Below are 23,628 nucleotides of genomic sequence, written 5' to 3'. Positions count from 1 at the left end.
TGATTGATAATTGGTTTGGCTATAATGTGGAAAAGCAGCTAGACAGAAAAATCTGGTTAAAATGGATCAAAGGTCAGGGAATACAATTGAATACTGTGTGAAACATTGTGCTCCTACAAAATTTCATGGTACCATAGTAACACCTCTTACGGAATGCAGTAGGCTAGCTAGGTATGAATAACATAGATCTTCATGTTAAATTGCCATTCCAATTATATTTCTCTATTCTCAAGAGTTCTAGAGAAATGTACCGATTCTGTTTACTGTATTAACAATCTGTACATTGTCCTGTCCTTCAAATAAAATCTCCATAAATTAGGGAGTGTTCACAACTATGCCAATTATGATAACTGATGGTATTAACTTTTCCCTGTTCTTAAAATGTAAAATATATTCCTCCATTAACACTATCCGTTGTTTTCAATCCAGATAGTTCATTTGCATAGAGCCGGACAGTGCAGACCATGAGGCTCAGATTTGATTCCAAACCGTTCTAAAGTAAATAATTTTCAGAAGAAGCAGAGGGAATATTTTTAGGAGGTTTTGTGCAAATCCCTGCTCTATCAATTTCAAATAAATATGTGTTTAATTACCTAGGATTGATATTCTAAAAACTGCTAATGAGTTACAGTGAAGACACATTTTGTCAAGAAATATTCAGGTTTTAAAAAATTATATGAAATATGAACTTCTTGGCAAAATTCAGACAGGGAAAACATAAAGTCTAGAAAAGACATAAAAAATTTTGGAAAATAAAGACTGGCATGATATAAAGCTTCCAGTGATCTCAGAAGAGGTATTCACATTCTACAGTTCATGAAGAACTTTGGAAGTGTAAACAGTGGTATAGTGTAAGAAACACTGCGGCCAACATACATCAAGCAAACTCTCACATAGTGGATGGAATTAATGGGCCAATTATTGGCTAGGAATTAATATGTGCCAATAAAGACATCAGTATGGGATCGTAGTCCATATGTTTATACCTCCCTGAGAGTCTGTGCTGAAAAAATACAATAATGCACAAGGCCCAAAGGAACATGCAATACTGAAGAGGCATTAAACTTGAGAAGGGTCACCCTCTCCAACTTCAGCATTGCAGAACACATGATTGTTTCAGCTAATGAGAGAAGGGTTTCAGGAAGCTGAGGGAGACCTTGTCTGTTACTCCATTTAAAGATCTCCATTGCTGAGCACCATATCATAGTCCCATTGAGTTATCTTGAATCAAGGCTCAAAAGCATTGGAAAGCCCTTGGTATTTGAACTCCACAAATGTTATGTTGCCCTAACATGCATTAACCTATTCATTATTTGTCGTGTCTGATCTGCTTTTCATACATATATAAAACCTACATACAGATGAATTAGCAGCAGGAGTAAGCCACTCAACTTATTAAGTCTAGCATTCAATAAGCTGATCTGATTGCTACCTCAGCTTCATATTCCAATCTACCCACGGTAAACTTTCATTCTCCTGTTTATCAACAAACTACCTACCTCCTGCTTTAAAAATATTCAGTGACTCTGATTCCATCATCCTTGGAAGAAGGGAGTTCTGAAGGTGGTTATATCTCTGAGAGAACGTAGATTGCCTCATTTCTGTCTTAAGGGAGCAAAACCTATTCGTATTAGCAACTTCAAGTTCTAGATTTTCCTACAAGAACAAATATCCCTCCACATTCACATTATACCTCCCAGTATCTCAAGTGTTTCAGTTCCGGTGCATATGACACACAGGGGACCTGGAAGGAAGCTAACATAATTCAAAGTTCAAAGTTCATTGTTGTGAAACGTATATTAAAAAAGGATCGTTAAACACCCAAATGCAGAGAAGAATTGCGCAAATAGAATTCTGAAATAGAGTCTCATCATTCAGCATAGATCAGCGCAGAGCCAAGTAAACCTCGTGGGGCAGTGATCTGAACCAACCCGTCCCTTGCCTCAGGCCCCGACACCCTGACCTTTTCAATCTGGTTTCAGATTCAAATGATTTTTCACAAACAAAAATGTGGCACTTTACAATTAAATTTCCAGATAATTGGTGTTGGTTGAGGCATAGAGAGAAAGCTTTTCTGTCTTTCCAAATTATTCTTTATAATTTACTCCAAGACAGAACAGGAATAGAGTGGGCCATTTGTTTTCTACTCTGTTCTTGCTTGCTCTTAGTGAGGCAGATATTAAACAGCTTTTAAACATACAGGATAATGTATGCCAAAGATTCATCTCTATTGACTTTAATGAAATCAGATTTTACTATTTGCTTTCAATATTTTAGCTCTTCCTATCTGTAAATTACTAAAGGAAAATTTCTGCCTTGATGTACTTCAATGAGGATATGAGATCTTAAACGAGAAAATCTGCAGAAGCTAGAAATCCAAGTAACACACACAAAATGCTGGAGGAGCTCAGCAGGCCAGGCAGCATCTATGAAAAAGAGTAAACGTTTCAGTCGATGTTTCAGGCTGAGACCCTTCATCAGCATCTTATGCTTATTGTAGATTCATTGTGCACCCACATTACTAAATGTGGGTCTTTCAAGAGACTTTTAGATCGGTACATGGAGCTTAGTAAAATAGAGGGCTATAGGTAAGCCTAGCAATTTCTAAGGTAGGGACATGTTCGGCACAACTCTGTGGGCTGAAGGGCCTGTATAGTGCAGTAGGTTTTCTATGTTTCTATGTTAAATGTGCAGGAATTCGTTATCGGCTTTGTTGCAATGTTGCTTGCCTGAAAGGTGTTGAAAGGCGCAGAGCACTGCTAAAATTTGCAAATAAAATATTTCCTTTTGTTGCAATGTATATAATTTAATCTGAGTACATTTTCGGTGCAAACCTTGGGTTCAATCAAAAGCTGTGTATGTTGTTTTAAAGAAATAACAAATCTTAGTCCTTACTCAGCCAAATTATGTTTCTGCTGTTTTTCTATTTGAATGCATTTTACATAAGTAATTAGAATGTTTAATGTTTTCAATTATTCTTCTTCTGATTCTATGGGACATTCACGGGATATCAAATTTAAGTGATGTATCAGTTGACAAACAGCTGAATAAAAATTAATCAAGTTGCCAGAGTGGAGGTAGGTAATTTAAATTCTCATACATACACTGTTATTCCAACAAGCAAACCATTGTTTATACATTATAGATGATTATTTAACAGCACATCTCCTTTGGAATATTAAACATTCCTAGCTAAAAAGTTGCCAAACTTTAGTTATGCAACATTTCAGACTCTATAAACATTTATTACAAACAAACTATCATTGCTGCATATGTACATAATGATTCATTTTGTTAATTTAGCCAATTTGGCAAAGATCACACTGCGCTTTGTTAGCTGGAATGGGAGAAAAGCCAAAGGGCAAAATGGCTGATAGCCAGGGCAAAAGTAGATTTATTGCTTTCAAGATAAAACATAAAGCAACATGGCTTAAAATGGCAAACACACCTAACTAGATTTCACAATAAACCCACGTTGAGAAACACATAGTCCTCAGAATAGACAGATATGAACTTGCAAGAACAGTATTTAAAAGCAAATGTAAAATTTTAACAAATTCCAGTGAGAGTCCTTCTGATCTGTGTGACTGCACTTTCATTACGTTTGTGCTCAAAATGCATGAGAACACGAAAGATGGCAAGATAAAGCAACAAATAAACTGGGACTAGGAATGGAATTTTCCATTACTCTGGGTCCAGATGTAGAAAAAAATATCTCCCTAATCAGGGCTAAACTGTGGTTCAGTTGTTTACTTTTAAAACATATTTTTACAATTGTTTGTAATTTTCTGATTAAATTCTCCCTATTGCTTTCCTTTCAACTTTATCGAACGCAGTATGCTTTTATTGTGACTGTTTACGATACAGGTCAAAGTCTCTCTTTTCCTTTGACGTTGGGCTCAGAAGGAGAGGAGTGCACTGCATTGTTTGCATTGCCAGTTTACAAGATGACTGGAATGGCGTGATTATTACTTTCTAGCCTTATGATCAAGCATGCACCGCATTTGTGACTGTTGATAATGAATCTCATGATTTTTTTCTTTTCTGAAATGTTGTGAACTCCTATTCAGACAGTGAGAATCGGAAGAGGCATTGGGAATTAGTACATTAGCTGGCTATACCATTCACTCAACACTGCTTGAATTCCTAATTGTGTTTATGCTGTTACCCAATGTGCATTTCTCTTTTCTAATAAAAGTAACCTTTTATTAAGATTTGCCCCGGGAGGCCAAGAATTCCCAAACCTCCAATTTCCTGTTCCTTCTTTTCCTGTGAAGAATTGTCTGACCTTGTTGTAACTCCTACATCCTCGCCCTTTTCTACGAAGTGACATTGAGCTGTGATTTGAGTGATGTAAAAATGCAAGAACTGGAAGCAGGAAGAAACCATACAACCCTTGAATCTGCTCTGCCTATCCGTACATACTTGTATCTCAAGCCTATTTTTCTGGCAAATTCACAAATCCATTTCCAAAATTCTATCAGTCTCAACCATAACAGAATATTCACAGTCTCTTGGGTACATTCACAACCCTCTGAATAAAGAAATTCTTCCTCATTTTTGTTAGGTCTTGGTCCAAAATGTCAACTGTTTATTCATTTCCATAGCTGCTGCCTGACTTGCTGAGTTCTTGCAGCATTTTGTGTGTGTGTTGCCTTGAGGAATATAGGCTGTATAAGAAATAACACTTCAGGCAGTCCTTATTGATAGGTGTTTTTAAAGAATGATTGATGTCCAAAATTTCTTCAATGATTTAAGATTTATTTTTATTAGTAGTAGTAGCAAGCTTCAATTAAAAATTGTATAAAAGAGATATCTCAACTCAAAATTATGCCTGTATTGGATAAAGGTTGGAACTTGTTATTCGTGACGATAGAGGTGATATTTCAAGAACCAAGTTCCACTTTGATTGTACCTTTGAAGTATTTTTGGTTTCCTCCCCATTTTTCTGCCACTTCTTAGCTTGCCACACGAGCCTGGCACTGCACCAAAGCATTAACCCTAGGTTGGAATTTAGAACTCTACTCCAACTTTGACGGAACAGTAGTGAAGGCAGTGTTGATCATATAAAGAGATATATGGGGAAATAATTATTTATCTAAAATTATTTCTTTATTTTCCTATGTTCTTCATTTATTCAAATGGACTCTGGCTAGGCTGCCTGCAGTGTCAGATTCACCTCCTAAGTTCACTCAGTTCCATTGTGTTATACTTCCAAAATGCTCTACAACATTTGCAGTCTCTGTGTCTCCACTCACCCTCCATCCCATGCAAACTTACCAAAAGTGTACCCTTAATGTTTCCAGTTACCAAGCCTTCTCAAGCAGCAATGCCACCACTTGTGGCATTTGGTCTTTCTTGCTTCTTTTCCCGCCTTTCCCTTCTCTGTAACTAAAGATACTTTTGACTACTGCGTATTTAATACGAATTATGTAATTACGCCCTTCCTGCCCTCTATTTCCCATAACTTTCCAAAGTTCAAAGTCAAAAGACTAAAATAAATTTATTATCAAAGTACATATACGTCACCATATACAACCCTGAGATTCATTTTCTTGCGGCATACTCAACAAAACCAATAACTATAACAGATTCAATGAAAGACCACACCCAACAAAATGGACAAACAAACAATGTGCTAAAGACAACAAACTGTGCAAAACAAAAATAATAATACAGTAATAACAATAATATAAATAAATAATAAATACACCATAAATGTTGAGAACATGAGCTGAAGTGTCTTTGAAAGTGAATCCATAGATTGTATGAACAGTGAAGTGATGGGACCAATGAAACTGAGTGAAGTTATCCCCACTGGTTCAAGAACTTGATGGTTAAGGGGTAATAACCGCTCCTGAACCTGACGCTGTGAGTCCTGATGTTCCTGTACCTTCTTCCCAATGGCAACAGTGAGAAGAGAGCATGGCCAGGAAGCCGGGGGTCCTTACTGATGGATGTTGCTTTCTTGCAGCAGCGTTCCATGTAGATGTGCTCAATGGTGGGTAGAGCTTTACCTGTGATGGACTGGGCTGTATCCACAACTTTTTGTAGATTTTCCATTCCAGGTCATTGGTGTTTCAATATCAGGCCATGATGCAACTGTGATGAGACACCTTGACAAGGATGGTTAGTTCCCAAGTGCTGGAGTATCTGAGGCTAGGATTAAGACACGGTATGAGACTGAAACAAGAAGTGAGCATGAAACAAGATGCTAGACAATAGCCTAAGATGGGCTTACGATTGAGCACCAAACCTTCGTTCATATGCTCCTTAAATACTGAAATCCCGGCGCCAAAACATGTCAGTCAACTAGCGGACGGTCTTGAATCTTTAAAGGGGCTGGGCCAGCTATCTATACTCTGGAGAGTTAGAGCATTGAAATTCTGGAAGCTGGCGTGGTTGGGTGCGTATTGTAACAACAACTAGTCAATATACTCTTCATCACACATATGTAGAAGTTTGTCGAAGTTTCTGATGTCATGCTGAACCTTTGTAAACCTCTAAGGAAGTAGGGCGCTTTCTTTGTAATCGCATTTACAGTATGTGATGGACCAGGACAGATCCACTGAAATGATAACACTGAGGAATTTAAATCTGCTGAACCTTCTCCACCTTTGATCCCTCTGTCATGACTGGCGCATGGACCTCTGGTTTTCTCTTCATTAAGTCAATAATCAGCTCCTTCATCTTGCTGACATTGAATGAGAGGTTGTTGTTATGGCATCACTCAGCCAGATTTTCAATCTCTGTCCTGTATGCTAATTTTTCACCACCACTGATTCGGTCAACAGCAGTGGTGTTGTCAGTAAACTTAAATAAGGCATTGGAGCTTAGCCTCAAAGTCATGAGTGTAAAACGAGTAGAGGAGGGGGCTATGCCCATAACCTCAGGGTGCACTTGTGCCGATGCAGATGTTTTTGACTATTTGATGTGACAGGGGTCTGTAATTGATGGAATTGAGGATCCAGTTTCATAAGGAGGTATTGATGCCTCCTGAAACATCACCTATTCCTTTGCATCCACAGGTGCTGCCTGACTTGCTTAGTTCCTCCAGCTGTTTGTTTTTTCATCTACTTTCAGGAGTTAGATTAAGCTCAGACATGTTTCAACCGAGGATGCAACCGAGCAATAGCAAAAAAATGTGAAATAGATGACAAAGCATATGGTTGTCACCTTCAGGTAAAATGGAAAGTATGGTGCAACTCACTTTCTTTAAATTACACATCCTGTTATTCTTAACAAAGCGATCCCTATTGGGATTATTGAGGATTTATGGAATTATGCAAAAATATCAGATGTTAACTCAAACAAAAACCAGCTTTCAGTTCTAAATGTAAATTGAAGTTGAAAACACACCTTTGGAAATGAACAATATTGCCAGCAGAGCACAGGCTGGCCCACAGCATGGGGTGGCCACTCAAAGAGTTGCAAAGTAAAGCAATAGGGTTTTGTTAATTGACCTGCATCAAACCAGGCAACATGAGCTAAGTCACAGTATTTGCACCATTGTTACTTGAGTTCAAGCTGGCAGGCCAGGCGGATGCTGTCACTTAGCATCTCAAACATGGTCACAGGTATAGGCAATCAATAGTTGAGATATTTCTATACTCAGAGTCAGCCCTAACAACATTATTTTTTGGTGTCTCTGGATCTCTGTCCCCAGAAGTTTTTAGACCACCTATGTGAATTACCTTATCCCAGCAAAGGTACTTGAACATTCAGAGGTGGCTGCCACTGTAAATATGTAATTCAAAGTTGTGTTGTCAGCCCAAAAATATGGAGGTAAACAATGTCTTTGTAACTATTGAAATTGTTCAATGGTGCAATTCAATATCAGAGAATCTATGCAGTATACAACCTGAAATTCCTACTCTTCACAGACATCCACGAAACAGAGAGAAAAAAATCCAAAGAATGAATGACAGAAAAATGTTAGAACACCAAAGCACCCCTCTCCCCTCCCAAGCACAAGCAGCCACAAAAGCATCAACCCCCCACACCCATCATGCAATAACAAGCCCCCAGAGACCATGAGCAAAAAACTACAGTTCATCGGAACACTTCGATATCTCAACAGGCTCTCTCTCTCTCTCACTAATGAGGGAGAGAGAGATATTGTTCCTGCCACTGCGAGAGGGGAGGCTAACAGCCTGCTGTTTTGATGTTACATTCTGCAGCATCCCTTATTTGTATTCCCGACTCCATTGAGAGAGAGAGAGGGAGATCGCCCGAGCACGCAGGGCCTCTGACAGCCACGCCCGCTGTCTTGATGTTTCGATCTCCCGCAACACTTCAATTGGTGACATCAGCGAAAAATCAGGTTGACCACAGGGCTGTACCCTGAACGCACATATATTCCAAGCCACTCCTAGAGATCCCGAAATGCAAGACCGCTCTGCAAATTCTAAGGGCGAGAACCTGCTACCTGTTAACAACGTTCTTTGAGTGTAGCTGTAGATCATGGATTCTGACAAGATCCCAGCCACCTTGAAAAGGGAAAACAAAGAATGAGAACAGGAGATTTAAGCTGTTTCACAGATGAGTTGGAAGAAGTTGTCCAGTTCCTCAGACACCTTTGGCACCATATTTAGCTCCTCCCACCAAACTCAAGTGTATTGATTCACCTACTGTTACCTTTGATCTTATGTATATAAAAATGTGATGTACTTCTTCAGAAGAATGTCTGTTTGTCATGATGAATAAAGACTTCTATATCACCAGCTTCCGTGTCTCCCTGGTGACTTAGATCAGTCACATAAATCCCTCTTACAAGGGGCGACATTTCTCCACACCCAACCCATGAGCAGCTTGCTGGATCTGAAGTGCCTCAATTAAATCGACTCTTACTCTTCTAAATTTCATTTTACTCCAGCCATCCTTTCCATTTAAGCAACACACTTGGATAAGTCCAGCAAACCTTCTATGAACTGCTTCCAGTTTGTAATATCTTTTCATAAATAAAGAAACCAGCACTATGCATAAACCTCCAGGTGTGCCCTTGACCTACAAAATCAAGCATCACCCTATTTTTGTGTTCATTTCCTCTAATCAAAAACAATCACAGTTTGTAGCTTCTCTATTATCTTGCTGCACTTAATGTCAGTCATATAGAAAGAAAATATTGAGGAAGCGCACAACAGATCAAGATCAATCTATGTACCTATATGCATTTGCAGAGATATGTGAAACTAGGCCCTTGATTGATTATGGTGGTTGCACTTCTGTTGAAATATCCTCCTGCATTTGCAAGGGAATGATGCAAGGAAATCTGGTGCTAGAATATGCAGAACTGATACTTTAACTCAAAGGACCTGGGGCAGTAGTCTGGCACTGAGGAAATTATTTATTTTTACATTTCCACAACATCTAAAGGCCTAGAAATTATCAGAAATTTGTGTACTTCAAATCTTAAGAAAGGCAACATTATTTAGCTTCTTTGTTCAGGGCAAGTGCTATTTTGGGGAAAAATTCCTCAGGAGTAACCAAATTCACCCTGGATTATGTGGACCTTGGAAATATAAGACCTGGTTTAGTATGGAAAATGCCAATGTCATTTTGACAACACAAAATTTCAAAGTGATCAGCACAGAGAATTAACGCTTTGCTATTGTTAACAATGACAGCTAGCTATAAGAAATAAATCTTAATTTAACGAGTGTGCTCCAAATGCAGAGGTTTCTCCTTGGGAACATATTTAGGGGCAGCTCAGTGGTCCAACTAGTGGAGCTGTTGCCTTGCAGCTTCAATGACCTGGGTTTGATTCTAAAGAAGGAGGAGGATATAGCTCAGTCTATCACAGGCAAAGCCAGTGTCAACATTGGAATCATTTACTTGGAGCACTGCTACAAAAAAAAGTATCCATCATTAAAAACCTACTATCCAGGTCATGTTGTCTTCTCGCTACTACCATAGGGTAGGAGGTACAGACGACTTTGTTTCCACACCACTAAGATCAGGAACAGTTATTACTCTACAACCACCAGCTCCTGAACTGATGTAAGTAACTTCACTAGCTACAGCTGATTTTACAACCTATAGACGCACTTTCAAGAAATCTTTGATAACTCTTGTTCTCATTTTTTTTATTTTCACTGTTTGTCTTCCTTTGCACATTGGTTGTTTGTCAGCCTTTATGTATGGGTTTTCATAAATTCTATTGTATTTCTTTATTCTTCCTGTAAATGCCTGCAAGAAAATGAATCTCCAGGTAGTACTTGGTAACATATACATACTGTGATAATAAATTTAATTTGAACTTTGAACATTATACAAAATTTGAAGATTCTCCCTGTGACTGCCTGGGTTTTCCCAGGATTTATTAATGTATTTATTTTAAATTTTTTTCTCATTTATTAATTTACGGGATCTGGGTGTCGCCAGCTAAGCCAGCATTTATTGCCCATCCCTAGTTGCCCTTAAGAAGGTGGTGCTGGACTGTCTTCTTGAACTGCTGCGGACACTGAGGTGTAGGTACAATCACAGTGCTTTTAGGGAGGAAATTCCATGATTTTGACCCAGCTCTCTCTTCCTCCCATACCTCACAGTCCTTTGAGATGGTCGGTTAATCAGCCACTAAATAGTCTCAAGTGTGTAGTGATGACTTGCAGCAGACTGAAAAGCTTGAGCATGTGGTTATTAAGAAAGAGGATGTGCTGGAGCTTTTGGAAAGCATCAGGTTGGATAAGTCGCTGGAACCCGATGAGATGTACCCCAGGCTACTCTGGGAGGCGAGGGAGGAGATTGTTGAGCCTCTGATGATGATCTTTGCATCATCAGTGGGGATGGGAGAGGTTCTGGAGGATTAGAGGGTTGCAGATATTGATCCTTTATTCAAGGAAGGGAGTAGAGATAGCTCAGGAAATTATAGACCAGTGAGTCTTGCCTCAGTGGTTGGTAAGTTGATGGAGAAGATCCTGAGAGGCAGGATTTATGAACTTTTGGAGAGGTATAATATGATTGGGAATAGTCAGCATGGCTTTGTCAAAGGCAGGTCGTGCCTTACGAGCCTGATTGAACTTCTTGAGGATATAACTAAACACATTGATAAAGGAAGAGCAGTAGATGTAGTCCATATGGATTTCAGCAAGGCATTTGATAAGATACCCTATGCAAGGCTTATTGAGAAAGTAAGGAGGCATGGGATCCAAGGGGACATTGCTTTGTGGATCCAGAACTGGTTTGCCCACAGAAAGCCAAGAGTGGTTGTAGACGGGTCATATTCTGCATGGAGGTTGGTGATCAGTGGAGTGCCTCGGGGATCTGTTCTGGGACCCCTACTCTTCATGATTTTTATAAATGACCTGGATGAGGAAATGGAGGAACGGGTTAGTAAGTTTGCCGATGACACAAAGGTTGGAGGTGTTGTGGACAGTGTGGAGGGCTGTCAGTGGTTACAGCAGGACATTGATAGGATGCAAAACTGGGCTAAGAAGTGGCAGATGGAGTTCAACCCACATAAATGTGAAGTGGTTCATTTTGGTAGGTCAAATATGATGACAGAATATAGTATTAATGGTAAGACTCTTGGCAATGTGGAGGATCAGAGGGATCTTGGTGTCTGAGTCCATAGGACACTCAAAGCAGCTGCGCAGGTTGACTCTGTGGTTAAGAAGGCGTACGGTGTATTGGCCTTCATCAATCGTGGAATTAGATTTAGGAGCTGAGAGGTAATGTTGCAGCTATATAGGACCCTGGTCAGATCCCACTTGGAGTACTGTGCTCAGTGCTGGTTGCCTCACTACAGGAAGGATGTGGAGGCCATAGAAAGGGTGCAGAGGAGACTTACAAGGATGTTGCCTGGATTGGGGAGCATGCCTTATGAGAATAGGTTGAGCGAACTCAGCCTTTTCTCCTTGGAGTGATGGAGGATGAGAGGTGACCTGATAGAGGTGTATAAGATGATGAGAGGCATTGATGGTGTGGATAGTCAGAGGCTTTTTCCCAGGGCTGAAATGGTTGCCACAAGAGGACACAGGTTTAAGGTGCTGGGGAGTAGGTACAGAAGAGATGTCAGGGGTAAGTTTTTTTACTCAAAGTGGTGAGTGTGTGGAATGGGCTGCCGGCAACGGTGGTGGAGGCGCATACAATAGGATCTTTTAAGAGACTTTTGGATAGGTACATGGAGCTTAGGAAAATAGAGGGTTATGGGTAAGCCTAGTGATTTCTAAGGTACGGACATCTTTGGCACAACTTTGTGGGCTGAAGGGTCTGTACAGTGCTGTAGGTTTTCTATGTTTCTATGTATGAGAGAGTGGTAAAATCTAGGGGAAGCTGAGAGAAATATAGGGAGATAAAATGGAATTAGTGTAGGATTAGTGCAAATGGGCACTTGATGGTTGATACTGAGTCTATGGACCAAAGGGACCATGGCCATACTGTGTGACTCTATGACTCTATAAGGAGATTTAAGTGGCAGTCAGTGAATTTTTATTCAATGCTTTCATGGGTTATGAACATAAATTCAATATAAATTCAACTGTAACTATGAATAATGTTGTCACACCACATAGAACATCATGAATACATGGACTCATTATCCCTTCAGAGTAGTATCCCAGGGGTTCACCAATCTCTGTCTGAAGCAATTTCTCATTTCACTAATAAATGGTCTATGTTTTATTCTGAAATTGGTCCTAGATATCTTGCCTAAGGGAAACCTCTTCTCTACTGCTGGCCTATCAAGGGCTTTAATAATTTTGCAAGTTTAAATTATTTTGTTCTTATTCTTTTAATCTGAAGATATTGCAGTCATTATCTATTAAATATTTCCTCACAGAGCAAAGCTTCCTTCCCTGGAAACAGTCAAGTGAATCTTTGCTAACTTCCATAACATGCATTCTTTATACTTATACTTCCATAAGGTGCATCAGGTAAAGAGACCAAAACTCTGCACAAAGTTTCAGGTGTAGTCTTACCAAATCCCTGTAAAATTGAATTAAGATTCCTTAGTCAAATCCTTCCATATCAAAGACTAATATATTATTTTCCCTCCTAATCATTTGCTGCAGCTGCATGCTGGCCTTGAATGACATGTGTCTCAACTCACAACTGTCACTATTTTAGTGTTGTCAGCAAACTTGAATATAAAACATTTGGTTCCCTCAGCCAAATCACGGATAGATTGTAAACAGCTGGGGTTCAGCACTGATAATCCCTGCAGTATCACAAAAGTCACACACAGCCTGTAAAACATCTGTTTATTCCCATTCGTTACTTTCCTTTTACGAATCAATTCTTAATACATGTCAGTATTTTACTCTCAATTCCATATGCTCCAAAATTTTTGGCCAACGTCTCATGTGCAACCTTATTGAAAGCCATCCAAAATTTTAAATTCACCACAGTAACTGTTTTTTCCACAATCTATTCCATGACTTACATTGTCAATGAACTGCAGAAGAGTCAAACATGATTTCCATTTCATAAACATAAACCAATTGTTCAAGGTCTCCTATTATTACACCTTTCATTGCGGATTCTAGCATTATTGTCCAGGGAACACTTCACAAACAGGTTAGTAAATCCCAGTTTTCTCTCTTTCTCTTTTTTGAAATAGTGAAGTCACATTTGTTACCCTACAGTTGTTAGCAATGATTTCAGAAGCTACCAAACTTTGGGCGATGACAATCAGAACATCTTCTATTTCTAACGCCACTTTCTTTAAAACTCTGGAAAGACAGACGATACAGAAACACATCCAAGAATCACTGCCAACCATCAAGCACCAATTTAAGCTATCTTAATGGAAGATGGCGCCAGAGATCAGTGAGCTGTGAGCAGCTTCCAAAGAAATCAAAGCCTCCAACCTGATGACACGTACATCACGTTCTCCTTCTGGTAATGTTTCCATCCCTCTTCCCTCTTCTTCTAATCCCCACATTGGCCTCTTACCTCTTCTCCTCACCTGCCTTTCACCCAGTACCCCTCCTTCTTCCCTTTTTCCCATGGTTCGCTCCCCTCTCTTATCAGATTCCACTCTCTCTAGCCCTTTACCTTTTCCACTGACCTGGCTTCACCTGTCACCTTCTAGAATGTCTTCTTTCTTCTCTCCCACCTTTTTATTCTGACATCTTCTCCCTTCCTTTTCTGTCTTGAAGAAGTGTTTCAGCCTGAAATTTCTATTGTTTATTTATTTCCATAGATGCTGCCTGACCTGCTGAGTTCCTCCAGCATTTCGTGTGCATTACTAATCATCAAACATTCCTGTTTAGGACTACCACAGCTGAAATCTACAGTCACAGTCACCGTTACTTCAGTAAACAACATTGTTTCAAGACTTTTCGACGTAATCTATCAATGTTTAAAATCAGCAAACTCCGGACAGGAGACCACCCAGGAAGAGAGTGCAGTTTTCACTGATGAAAGAAGTGTGGCTGCTAAGCTGAGCTGCAGGTAAAACTGAAACATGGGGCCCTGAGGCCCCCACTGCCTTCTTTCCTCCTAGCTAATGTACAGCCTCTGGAAAATAAAACTGAAGACCTCAGAGCAAGTTTATGGTACCAAAAGGATATCAGGGACTGTTGTGTACTTTACTTTACAGAGACATGGCTCACCCCCAGCATTTCTTACACTGCACTCTGGCCCAAGGGATTCATCTTGCACAGTATGGACCAGACAGCAGCATCAAGTAAAGATAAAGATATCGCATTGGCTTCATGATTGACATTGTGGTGCACATATGTTGCAGTTCTGTCTCAGTCCTGCTCCTCTGATCTGGAACATCTTATTGTCAACAGTTATCCATCCTATCTGCTGAGAGCATGATGGTTCTAGTGTACATTCCACCCTGGCTAGTGTCAAGAAGTTGGCACTGGAGGACATGAGCCCAATGATCAACAGTTATGGGACATCACACCCTAATGACTTCCTAATCATTGTAAAGAACTTCAACCAGGCCAGCTTGATGAAGTCTTTTATAACTTCCATCATCATATCACCTGTGGAACCAGCATGCTTGCCCACTGTTACACCACCAGCAAAAACACATATCGTGCCATCCCACCCTACACTTGAGCAAGTCTGATCACCTGGCTGTAGTTCTACTCCCGGCGTACAGGCGGTCCATAACAGCAGTAGTGAGGACTGCAAGGGTATGATCAAGGGAGTTGGAGAAGTGTTTCAGGGCGAGCTTGAATTGGTGGACTGGAACATATTCAGGGATTCATCTTCAGATCTGAATGAATATCCACAGTCATCGCTGACTTCATCAAGATTTGTGTGAGTGATTGTGTGCCTTTGAGAACATACTGGACATATCTAAACCAGAAGTCCTGGATGAACTAAGAGATCTGCAATATGCTGAGGCCTAGATCTGTGGCATTCAAGACTGGTGATCCAGAACTCTACAAGGAATTCAGGGATGACCTTTGCAAGGTTATCATAAGAGCAAAAAAGCAATTCTCAGTGAAGTTGGAGATGCAATCAGATGTGCATCAGCTCTGCCAGGGATTTGATATGATTACTTCCAGTAAGGCAAAACCTGACATCGTAAATGGCTAAAATGCTTCACCCCTTGATGAGTTCAACACCTTTTATGCATGCCGCGGTCAAAGGTTCCCCCACCTACTTCAAGAGGGCATCAGTCACGCCGGTGCCCAAGAAGCGAGTTGCTTCAAAGACTATCGCCCAGCAGCACTCATATCTACCATGATGATGAGCTTTGAGAGGTTAGTTATGTTTAGACACAAAATATTCTGCAGATGCTGGGGTCAAAGCAACACTGACAGCACGCTGGATGAACTCAGCAGGTCGGGCAGCATCCGTGGAAACGATCAGTCAATGTTTCGGGCTGGAACCCTTCATCAGGACTGAAGAGGGAAGGGGCAGGGCCCCTATAAAGAGGGTGGGGGAGGGTGGGAAGGAGAGGGCTGGAAGGTTCCAGGTGAAAAACCATTAAGGAGAAAGATAAAGTGGTGGGGGTGGGGAAGCAGGGAGGTGATAGGCTGGAAAGGTGAAGAAGGAATAAGGGAAAGCGCAATGGGTAGTAGAAGGAGGCGGAACCATAACAGAGGTAGTAGGCAGCTGGGGGAGGAGGCAGAGTGAAACTGGGATAGGGGAAGGGAGGGGGAGGGAATTATCGGAAGTTGGAGAATTCAGTGTTCATACTGAGGGGCTGGAGACTACCCTGAAGGTATATGAGGTGTTGCTCCTCCAACCTGAGTTTAACCTCATCATGGCAGTAGTGGAGGCCATGTATGGACATATCCGAATGGGAATGTGAAGCAGAGTTGAAGTGGGTGGCAACCGGGAGATCCTGTCTGTTGTGGTGGACAGAGCAGAGGTGCTTGACGAAGTGGTCCCCCAATCTGCGTTGGGTTTCACCGATGTAGAGGACGCCACACCGGGAGCACCGGATGCAATAGATGAAGGGTTCCGGCCCGAAATGTTGACTGATCATTTTCACGGATGCTGCCCGACCTGCTTAGTTATGTTTAGAATTAACTCCTGCCTCAGCAATTTGCCTACTGCCACAACAGGTCAATAGCGGATGCAATCTCACTGGCTTTCCACTTAGCCTTGGACCACCTGAACAACAGCAATACCTATGACACCCTGCTGTTTATTTATTCCAGCTCAGTATTCAACACCATCATCCCGTTAATAATAATCAACAAGCTTGAAAACCTGAGCCTCTGCACCATCCTCTGCAATTGGATCCTTGACTTCTGAGTTGGGATCAGAAATGACATCTGTTTCTTGATGACAATCAACAGAGGCGTGCCTCAAGGATGTGCGCTTTGCCCACTGCTTTACTCTCTCTATACTCATGACTGTGTGGCTAAGCACAGTTCAAGTGCCATCTATGAATTTGTTGATGACTTCACTGTTGTTGACAGAATCTCAGATGGGGCCAGGGAGGCATGGAGGAGTGAGATAAGGTTGAGTGGAATCGCAACAACAACCATTCACTCAGTGTCAGTGAGACCAAGGAATTGACTGTGGTTTTCAGGAAGGGGAAGCCTGGAGAAAACCTGTCCTCATCAAGGTGTCAACTGTGGAAAGGGTGAGCAGTTGTAAGTTCATGGGCATCGACATCTCAGATGGCCCATCCTGGGCCCAACATATTGAGCAAATCATGAAGATAGCTATACTTCATTAGGACTTTGAGGAGATTTGGTACGTCACCAAAGACTCTAGCAGATTTCTACAGATAGTCTGTGCCATTATAAGCATCCTGACAGGTTGAATCACCACCTGGTATGTTGGTCCAATGCACAAGACTGAAAAAAGCTGCTGAGGGTTCTAGACTCAGCCAGCTTCATTGTGGGCACTAGCCTGCCCACCACTGAGGACACCTTCAAGAGTCAGTGCCTCAAGGAGGTAGCATCCATAATTGAGGACCCTCACCATCCAAGACATCCCTTCTTCTCATCACTACCATCAATGAGGAGGTACAGGGGCCTGAAGATTCATAATCAACGTTTTAGGAACAGCTTCTTGATCTCTGCCATCAGATTTCTGAATGCTGCAGGAACCTATGAGTACTACCTCAGTATTTTGCTTTCTTTCTGCACTATTTTAAAAAATATTTCATATTGTAATCTATAGTGTTTTGTACATACTGCACTGTACTGCTGCCACAAAACAGAGAATTTTATGATATATGTCAATATATATATTTCCTGATAATAAACCTGATTCTGATTTTGAAACTAACCTTTACACTAAGTTAATGTTATTCCCTCTGCATTCTTGTTAACTGCTAGCTAGATTCAACCACACATGAGGCAATTTTCAATGGCCAATTAACTTACAAGCTGCCATTAAGATATGAGAGGAAAGCAGATGATCTGGAGAAAACCCAGACGGTCACAGGGAGAACATGCAAATTCCATACAGACGGTACATTCTAAACCTCGTCAGCAAAGCTGTGAGGCCGCAGGTCTGTTAGTTGCATCATGGTATCACCCTGGATCTACCGCAGACTCTAACACACTTGCAGTTCCTTCACAAAAGCTTCCTTTGACATGTGACAGATGCTCATGTGCCACAATGTGCTTATGTGCTCCATTCCGTTCCATTTCCGTCTCAAATAATCAAAGCCACTTGATCAGTGGTGGTGAAAGCTGCTCCAAGGTGTACCTGAGATGAATTTAGGTGCTGAGAGAGGAAAAGAGGGCTGAATAAACCGATGAGTGAACCTGTCTTGACTTATCCTGGTCACTTAAGGAGATCACCGAACATCTTTCTGCACATGGATGCAAATCATACTTACAGACATTGCCACCTACATCGAGACAGTCTGTGCTGTTCTCTAATGGAATCTCCACTCCTCAGTTCGACCAATCTTTTCTTGCAGGGAGACATTGGAGAATTTTAAGGAGCTTTTATCCGCTGCCATTATATGGCTGCTCTATCTGGCGTCGTCTTGTTTATTCATAATATTGACTTGATGGGACTGCAGCCTTTTAAATGTTGCATGAAAATTTACATTTCTTTAATGTAAATCGGAATCAAAAATAAAACTAGAATTATAATCCAAAATAAAACAGAAAAAGTTGGAAACACGCAGTAGGTCAGGCTGCATCTCTGGGAAGAGGAATTGACTTAATATTTCGGGTTGAAGACCATTCCCCTTTTTCTCGTGAGAGCAGATAGATGTTAGATTCCCATCTAATCTGATGTAGAAGCAAGAAACTATCAAGCCTGGGTGGTTTTTAGTCTCACACAGCTGCAAACATTTTACAGGAAGGAGAACCCAGCTTCAGTTACCAACAATTGATGTCCATTGCCGTGCATATAACTTTGAATTCACAGGTAGTACTGCAACTGGCTAGGCAATGCTAACTAGCACTTTATTCAGGAATCCCTTATAATATAAAGCATTTGAAAGTAAAATTTGGTTTCTGTGTTTGCAAATACAGAGTAATAATATAAACATTCTACCCAGTGATGGTGGTATTATTAAGAAAATGGAATGCCTTTTAATCATTATCATTTGCATGACCAATCTGCATAAACTGGCTGCCGATTTTTCTGCTCATCATAATACTGACTACACTTATAAAACACTTCATTTACAGTAAAAATGCCCAGAGGTCATAAAAGGTGCTATATGTAAGTGCAAAACTTTCTTGTATTCTCTCCTGTTAGTTACAAAGTGAATTATTATGTGATGGATATTGGACGTTAGGATGTTTTGGTTGTGAATGCATAGAAGTGATTACACAACGTGAATTTAATTATGGTGTCTGGTCTTCAAGTTATGAAAAAGTAAATCATAAAATCAGCCATGTGGATTTCTGAAGCAGCTGCATGGACTGTTTTCGGAAGGACTTTTAAGTATTTTTATGATTTATGTACCTCAGATTTGATTGCTGAATCACTGCAAAGCTCAACCCGAATTGCAAACTGCATTTCACTGAAACAAGATTGAGAGTTATTGAAATGACAACAATTTAAAATATTTCATAAAACAATATTTTCTAGTGTGTTTCAAAGAGAATTTTCATGGAGTGATGGCTTTATTAATAAAGCAGATGAACCCCAACAATGGTTTGCTGAAAAATAAACCGGCCGATAATATTGGCAGCTGAGGAACTCATGAAGACGAAAGGGAAGTGAAGCTGGCTTGACTCACATTGGTGTTTATTTTTCTGTCAACTCAAGTCCAAAAATGTATCTTGTTTATATTTCATATGGCTAATTTTATGAGCTTATTTGAGTAACTCTTTCAGGAATCAGACAACATAATTCATTTTATTTTCCAGATGCATCATCTCCATAGTCTGCTGAATCCTTCGTGAGAGTGAAGTGCTCATGTGGCAGTTGTGAATTCAGTGTCTCTCTACCACGGACATTAATCACAGGAGACAAATTAGAAAAGTTTCACACAAGGCACCATTATTTTTTTTAAGAACATGATGATGAATTTAAAAACTAACATTCCTAACCAAGAAAGATTATTTCTGTGAAGGGATGATACAGAATTAATATGAGATGACCTTTTGTCTTCTAACTGGAATATACTTTCTAAAGATTTTAAATTTTTATTTTTTTGCATGGATTTGATGTTCTGTTGACTAGCTATAGCTATCAGGAATTTTATCAATGTATCTTGGGCTGATAGCTGATTTTGAAAGTTCTGATAACTCTGAGATAATTTTCTGACTTCACTGACAATGCACGCTAAAAATGTGCAAATGAATTAAATGGGATTTCAAGCCACCAAAGCGAAAGAGACGTGCCTAGTTGTTGCCCGAACATACAACATATAAATGATGTGTGCACCAAAATCCTGAAATTATCTCTCTGGTATTTGGAAAGAAAAAACTCAGCAAGATCACTGATCACGAACACAGATCTGATGAGAAACAAAAGATTCAGCAGATGCTGGAAATCTTCAGCCAGACATAGAAAATGCTGGAGTAAGTTAACATTTCAAAGTTCAAAGTAAATGTATTAACAAATTAAGTATATACTACCTAGAGATTAATTTTCTTGCAGGCATTTGCAGAAAAACTGAAATACAATACAATTTTACCAAAAAGATTCTGTACATAACAGAGAAAGACTGACAAGCAACCACTTTGCAGGTCAGCAGGTCAGGTCGTAGTGACTGAAGGTAATGACCATTTGATATTTTGGGTTGAGACTCTTCAGCAGAATTGGCCCCCTTTAGGAATGTACAGTGAGAAATTCAACTTCATTCACTTTTGATCCAGTTAATGGACACATTGCTTAGCCATGCTGGTAAATTAAAATGTCAACAAAATGAGACACTAACCTAGTACATCCTAGCCATCATTGTTGTTCTCTGCTTTTAAAAGTATTAGAAACAACATGCTCTCTTACAGGCAGTGGCAGCTACCTGTTCTCACAGCTGTCTGCCCATTCACTCTCTGCACGCTAGGAAGCTCTGTTAAACTAACACACACAAAATGCCAGAGGAGCTCAGCAGGCCAGGCAGCATCTATGGAAAAAAGTACAGTCAACGTTTTAGAGCGAGACGCTTTGGCAGGACTGGAGAAAAAAAAGATGAGGAGTGGATCTAAAGGCTGGGAGGGGAGGGAGAAACACAAGGTGATAGGTGAAACCTGGAGGGAGAGGGAGGAAGTAAATAGCTGGGAAGTTGATTGGTGAAAGAGATACAGAGCTGGAGAAGGGGGAGTCCGATAGGTGGGGATAGAAGCCCATGGAAGAAAGAAAAGAGGGAAGGAGCACTAGAGGGAGGCAATGGGCAGGCAAGCAGATAAAGTGAGAGAAGGAAAAGGGGATGGGTCCTGGTAAAGACGAGGGTGGGGGGAAGGAGAAGGAGAGGGCGGGGTCCATTACCGGAAGTTAGAGAAGTTAATGTTCATGCCATCAAGTTGGAGGCTACCTGGACGGAATATACGGTGTTGCTTGGATTTCCAGCATCTGCAGATTCCCTCTTGTTTCTGCCCTGTTAAAGTGTTATCCTTGGCATTGCCAAAGAATGGCATGAAAATGATGAAATGTTGGATTGAATGGAAGAAAGCACACAGGTGGGTATAGGACATAGGAGTTAGATGGATGTTAACATCATGGAGCTGGGCAATGGAGCTCAGCCTGATTAAGCCCTGTGGCAAGAAAGGACTTCAACAATCAATATTATGATCAGGTCACCCTCAACAGAAACATAGGTTGCAAAATCTCGTGCAAAGTTGCTGCAATCTATCAGTACTCATGTGAACAAGAGAAAATTAGTAATGTAACCTTGTCCCAAGAGAGGCACTTTAATTTAAGAATGGTTACTGATGTGCTCCTTGTTCAGCAGGGAAGTCAAGGATCCAGTTATAGAGGGAGGTACGGAGGCCCAGATCTGGAGGTTTTCAATCAGAACTGTTGGAATGACTGTGTTAAAAGCTGAGCTATAGTCAATAAACAGCATCCTGACATAGGTATTTTTCTTGTCCAGGTGATCCAAGGCTGAATGATAAGCCAATGTGATTGCATCCACCGTAGACCTGTTGTGATAGGTCCTTGCTAGACAGGAGTTAATCCTAGCCATAACCAATCTCTCAAAGCACTTCATCACCATAGATGTGAGTGCTACTGGACGATAGTCATTAAGGCAGCTCACCCTGCTCTTCTCAGGCACTGGTATAATTATTGTCCTTTTGAAGCAGATGGGAACTTCAGACTGTAGCAATGAGAGATTGGAAGTATCTTTGAATACCCCCGCCAGTTGGTTAGCACAGGTTTTCAGAGCCCTACCAGGTACCCCACCAGGGCCTGTTAACTTGCGAGGTTTCACCCTCTTGAAGGACAGCCGGATGTCGGCTTCCGAGACAGAGATCGCAGAGCCCCCAGGTGATACAGGGATCCTCATAGCTGCAGTTACAAAGTGAGCATAAAAGGTGTTAAACTCACCTGGGAGTGAAGCATCACAACCAATCATGATGTTGGGTTTCACTTGGTAGGAAGTAATGGCCCACAACCCCTTCCAGAGTTGACATGCATCCAATACTGCCTCCAGCCTAATTTGAAATTGTTTCTTTGCCTTTGAGATAGCCCTCCACAAGTCGTACCTGGTTTTTTGATACACACCTGGGTCACCTGTCTTGAATGCCACAGATCTAGCCCTCAGCAGACTATGAACCTCCTAGTTCATCCATGGCTTTTAATTTGGATGTACAGTAAGTTCTCATAGCCACATACTCATCCACACATGTTTTTATGAAGTCAGTGACAGATGTGGCGTGCTCATTTAGTATTGAAGAAGAATTTCTGAATACAGTCCAGTCCGCTGATTCAAACCAGTCCTGTAAGTGTTCCAGTGCCTCTCTTGTCCATACTTTCTTGGCCCTTACGACTAGTGTTGCAGTCTTCAGAACCTGCCTACTCTCATCGAGTAGAAAACTCTCTTTCTCAGCCTGGCAAAAGCTCCACTTGCGCAGTCTATCCTGTGATTTATTTCAAGGTCAATGTTGGCTCTTGAAGAAAGAAGGCTGCTAAGATCAGTGTTCTCCAGAGGGATGTTGTCAATCTCGATGGTTGGAGGTTTAGGAGCTTGATCTGGAGCAGGTTGGTGCAGGACTTGATGCTTAGATCAAATCCCAGGAGCTTGTATGCTCTGGCAAGAGCATCCATTATGCACTGTAGATCCTCCTCAGAGTGAGCCACGATGGTGTTGTCTGCATATTGGAGCTCCATGATGGAAGTAGTTGACACCTTGCTCTTTGCCTTGAACCTGTTAAGGTTAAAGAGCACCCCCCTCCATCAGTCCTATAGAGAATCTGGACTCCTTATGGGAGGTCTTGCCCTGTGAGGTGAAGAGCGGTTGCAATGAAAACGGCAGATAGAGTTGGGGCAATGATGCACCCCTGTTTGATCCCAGTCTCAACCTTAAAAGGTGCTGTTTCAGAGCCATTGTTGCTGATGACTGTTGCACTTCTATCATTGTGTAAGAGCTGTAGGATCTTGAAGTATTTCTCTGGGCACCCGATTTTGGACAGGAATGCCAAGGACAGGATGATTCACAGAGTCAAATACTTTTGTAAGATCTATGAAGGCCATATAAAGTGGGAAATTTTGTTCCTGGATTTGATGTGCTGTAAAAATCATGTTACATGTTCCTCTCGCTGGATGGAAGCCACACAGAGACTCAGGCAGATCTTCTGCCAGAGGCGAAAGCTGGTCACATAAAATTCGGGTGAGAACCTT

The 23,628-nt window shown here is 41.0% G+C and overlaps 1 long non-coding RNA gene across 1 annotated transcript in view; it reads right to left on the bottom strand.

Annotated features, from left to right (window-relative positions):
- LOC140201243 (uncharacterized) overlaps positions 1–23,628 on the bottom strand; it is a 174,692-nt gene that overhangs the window by 57,357 nt on the left and 93,707 nt on the right. The gene's annotated exons all lie outside the window — the stretch shown is intronic.

Source organism: Mobula birostris, chromosome 8 (assembly GCF_030028105.1).
Source record: "Mobula birostris isolate sMobBir1 chromosome 8, sMobBir1.hap1, whole genome shotgun sequence".
Taxonomy (NCBI): Eukaryota; Metazoa; Chordata; class Chondrichthyes; order Myliobatiformes; family Myliobatidae; genus Mobula; species Mobula birostris.
The sequence above is the reverse complement of the archived record's forward strand: the minus strand, read 5'-3'. Positions and strand labels throughout refer to the sequence as shown.